The sequence below is a fragment of the Uranotaenia lowii genome, chromosome 3, assembly GCF_029784155.1.
Source record: "Uranotaenia lowii strain MFRU-FL chromosome 3, ASM2978415v1, whole genome shotgun sequence".
Taxonomy (NCBI): Eukaryota; Metazoa; Arthropoda; class Insecta; order Diptera; family Culicidae; genus Uranotaenia; species Uranotaenia lowii.
The window spans coordinates 35,808,530-35,813,510 of NC_073693.1; positions in this window are offsets into that span (position 1 = coordinate 35,808,530).

Sequence of the window (4,981 nt, forward strand, 5' to 3'; positions counted from 1 at the left end):
TCCAGTTTTGCACCAGGTCACGACAAGTTTTGCAAATTTTGCTGTCATTTTTAGAAGTTTATGCGCTCAGTTTTGCATCCGTGATTCCCCAGATTTGATTTAAAATGGACGGTGGAACACTGAAGATTCGTTTGATCGAGGTAGCAAAACACTGACGACAAATTATGTTCGTTCTAGTATGGTAAACCTCAAAACTGGGCGAATGGAGAAAACGAATACGGTAAAAGTATCATATTTTCAATGTCATATCACCTACAATGGGAATGATGCTGTTTACAGCCTGGGCTGACCATACTGAGCTCTTCGATTATTTCTACATTTGTGCCACACTCTTTGTTAATGATCAATGGGAAAGGATTTTGGTGTCCCAGTGCTTAGCTCCCGATATAAAAACTATGTAAAGCACGTCTATATTTCATTATTTTAATCACATTTTTGTGATCCCAAACACAGGGACTGAACCTTCTACTATTGGCATTGATTATGCTTCACAATGATCTTTGATCGAAAAGTTAATAAGTTATATAGCATATGACCAAGTTGTAAAAGCAACATTTCCATTATTTGTTATATCACATTAACAATACGATACTAAGAATTTTGGTTACAATTTTAAGTCAGTTATGATGCAAATACTCTACAAAGCACGAAAAAGTAGTGCTTTTTACCTGCTTTGGTAAGTTCTTTTGTTTCCATGTTGTTAGAAGTGCGCGCTAACTTCATATGTGTGTGCAGTTGTTCGACCATTGTTTGTTTTCGTCGCAAAAAAAAAGAGATTTATCGTTATTATTTCTTTCATAACTCTTCAAGGAGTTGATGGCCCAATTTGGTGTCTTCAGATGAAAGTTGCATCATAAATTGAGCTATTCAATGGTATTTTTTGCAAAATATTCGGTGGTGCAGCCGGTACTTTTAGACGCCATTTAAAGTTTATTTACAACTTTTCATGTTGAAGGTCTTTATTTATTTTTTTCCAGCTATTTTATTTGGAAAGCTGATAAAATTTCAATGTAATTTGATGTGCTACTTTATAAATTCCGTTGAAAAATAACAGAGTTATGTAGCTTTGAAAAATGGTTATTTTTTATTGACAAAAAAATCTAACCGAAGCTAACTCAAAAAATAAAAATGTTAGAAATCTGAAAAAATACATGTGTTTTTAAGTCGCAAAAATAAACCAAATTTTCAATTTTGGGGAAAATCTGAAGACCCCCGGCGCAAATTGTCAGATAATAAAAAAAAATCCCCTTTTCTGTCATTTTTGTCTTATGCAATCTTGATTCAGCAATTCACACTTTTCTTCATTTTTTATATTTGGGCTGGTTTCAAAAATTTATTTCAAGAATATATTTCACAATGTGTCTTTTTTATTTCAACAAACGACAAAGAAGCAAAATGCATATTCCGCTTTACACGTGAAGGGATACAGGATGCTATCTCTTTCCCAGTTCCAGAGGCCAGAATCGCGTCTCCCTAAAAAAACAAGTTGAACAAGTGACTTTTATAAACTTTGTCTTCACCCCATCTTTCTACAACGTGCTCTCGAAGAAGGTTTTTAAAGCATCGACACCTCTTTTATTTCTGTACTTTTTCGTTCGTTTTTAAAATTAGAATCTAGGGAAAAAAAAGTATCAACAATAACGAAATCTTCACATTTGTTTTAGCACAGACAAAGCAAGATCATCAGACCGCACCATATGCACCCCAAACGAAGCTTGTCGTGAATGGGGGGAGGAGTAGGGGCGGTGTTTTTTTTTATTGCTTCACTTCTCGTGGAATTTCTTTGATTAGCGATGGTGACGCCCTTCCAGGAGGAAAGAATTTTCGACCAAGTCCTGTTTCCGATCTTCTTTGTCATCTCCCTGAGGCTGGAAGAAGCGTAAAAACTCCAAGAACTGGCAGCACGTTTTTGTTTAAGTGCATAATTTTATGAGGGAGTTTCCACCGAGTGCATTTGTCGACCTTGATCGGGTTACCATCACCGGGATGAATTCTTCTGATGATGAGTGTATGACAAAATAAAATTCTTAAATTTTATCATTCCAGCTAAGGCAAAAATGGTTTAACATGATAAATCAATATTGGTTGTCCTCCAAGATGGTCTTCAAGGCGTATTTATATTTACTGATTCTGGTAACGCCACATCATGAACAAGTTACATCAGCTAAGTACCCGATGACACAAGACGGAGCAGCGCTTCTCGATTGCACCTTCAAGCGGCAAGGTGTGGATTAAGTTGGTTAAGGTATAAAAATAGCAAAACTATCCCCCTTGAGGACGAAAACGAAACTCCTGCATGCCAATCTGTGTCCACTTGATTATAAGAAGATATAGGTAGGTACTCTGGTGCTGATCCGAACCGAAATGGATAAAATCGATTTTTATTTCCTAAGCTGGAGATGACTGTCTCCGGTGCTTTTAATCATGCCACAAGGCGGCAGATGGTTTTAGTCCGAGAACTATGCCGGCGGCTGGTTCTTTCCCCTTGTCTTCGTTCGGCGAATAAAAACATCCCCGGATGAACATGATTTGAGTAGTTTGGAGTAAAGTGCCCCTCAAATTGGCTCAACATTTTTTGGAATTTTTTAAAACTGAAGATTTGAAAATCATAAATTCTACAGGGTCCGGCAATTGAAGTGCTACACTGAAATAAACATATAAATTTATCAAAACAACAACTTTTTATTTCAAATTCATTCAATTTCTCTTGAAAACAAATGACTTTTTCAAAATTCATAAGTAAAGTTCGACTTGTTCGCCCTTGAGTTTAACCACTGCCACGAGATGTCGCTTCAGGACCTCCACACCTTCATTTTTCTTAGAGCAGATTTTGGCCTTCAACATATTCCAAACAGCGAAGTCCATAGGGTTCAGGTCTGGCGAACTCGCCGGCCACTCGGAGCTCGAAATGAACCCTGGAAAATGTTGCGCAATTCAAAGTTGGGTTTTCTTCGCTTTGTGAGCCGGCGCCGAGTCCTGTTGGAAAACCTAATCCTTGGAACCAAAATGTCGACGTGCCCACGGTTTGACGACATTCTGTAAAACTAGTTCCCGATATGTATTTTGGTTGATCTCCACTCCTTCAGGGACAAAACCAGCGGAGTCCAGCCATCACGGATAATTCCGGCCCAAACCTTCACTGATGCTGGTTTCTGTCACTGGGTGGCCGTCAGCAAGTCGGTTTGCCTTCGTGATATGTCTGGCAACCAAACTCTGTCGTTCTGCTTATTCACGAACTGCTATACGGTGAAGAGTTTCTCGTCGGTAAACACGATATTCTGCAATCTTCCTTTCGCGGCCCTCTTCAGCAGCGCCTTCGTTCTTTTTAGCCGTTCTTGTCTTTGTTTCACCGTAATGTCTTGAACCTTTTGGATCTTGTAGGGCTTGGTCTGAAGTTTATCTTTCAGGATCCGATGGAGACTTCGATCCGATATGGTGAGATCCTCTACCAATTTAGTGGCACTACGACGAGGATTTCTCTTAAGGCTCTTCTTGACGATCTTCGCCATGGCAGGTGTCACCACAGTAGGTCGGCGTTCCCCACCATACCGTTTTTGGGCACTTCCGGTTTCCAGATATCTTTTAACTGTACGGTATAAAAAATTTTTGCACACAATTATATCGAACAGCTCACGAACTATGTATGTCCTTCTGCCGTTTGCCAGCTGAGAACAAGGCAACCACAGCGCTACGTTTCTGTTCGAGATCCATTTTTCCGGATAACACCTGATTACCTTTACATACAATGATAGCTAAGACTTAATGTAAAACGGAGAATTAATTTCTAAATTATTTTCGCCGATTAAGTCAACTAGCATTAGGAAGTTTTATTATGGTTTAAATATGGCATTTTTTTGTTTTATGAAGGTTTAATTATGGTCATGCAAAATGCTTATGTTTTTGTTTCGATCATATGTTTTCAAAAAAATTTTTAAACGCTAATAATACTTTTATTTAACATACTGTTTTAGTTATTTTGAAAGAGTTATGAATGCTCTGTTTAAACTATAATAAAACACAAACTTAGAAGTTTGCTCTAAACTTTCTTTTGCATGTCCTACAAATAGCACTCAGTGCATGATATTAAACCACCATAAAACTTAGTGACAGTTCTCGATCAAGATGTCAAAACAACATTAGCACATTTTTGAATTGGAACTCCCATTTTTACACATTTTTAATAAGTTATGTGTGTTGGTTTTAAGTTGAAATAAAAATAATATATGAAAATCTTTGAAAACTTGAATTCACCGGAAGTGGTATGAATATCTTTACAATATGAGTATTGAGTGGAAGGACCCAAATAGTAGGAAAAAGATGTGTTGCTAAACGCCATCATTAATTCAAAATGGCGGCTTCCACTTTTATTTTCGAAGCTGTAAATTACTAAAAATATCATGAAACCTTCGCAATATGGTTATTGGGTGAAAGTGATAAATAGTAGAAGTCGAATTTCGTTGTCCGTCGCCAAGATGGCGGCTACCACTCAACTTGATAATGACTGAAAATCGCATAAAACCCTTAAAATATGGGTATTAGTTGAAAGAGATTAACCGGTAGAAGTCGAATTTTGTTATTTGTTTATTGTTTATTGTTTATAAAAATTAAATCATCTGACATAGTTGTCTTAATGATTATCTTAATACTAAGTTTACAGAAATCGTACATTTAGTCACTATTGATTGTTTCTCATTTGATCACGAAGGTTACATTCAATCAGGCGTTTAAAGGTTGCAGTTGGGACATTAAAATCAAACAGACGCCATCTTAAAATCCAAGATGGTGACTTTCCAAATCCGTCCACTAGGAGCGCCACAATGAGCAAAAGAATTTGTTCCAATATTAAATGAAGCAGACTTTAAAATCTCACGTAATTATAAAAAAAAACAGATAATAAGGATATTTGATAACGTCAAAGGCTTAAATCCAGATAGCAGTTTATTTGGACGACTCTTTTTGTAATAATTATAATTGTTATTGT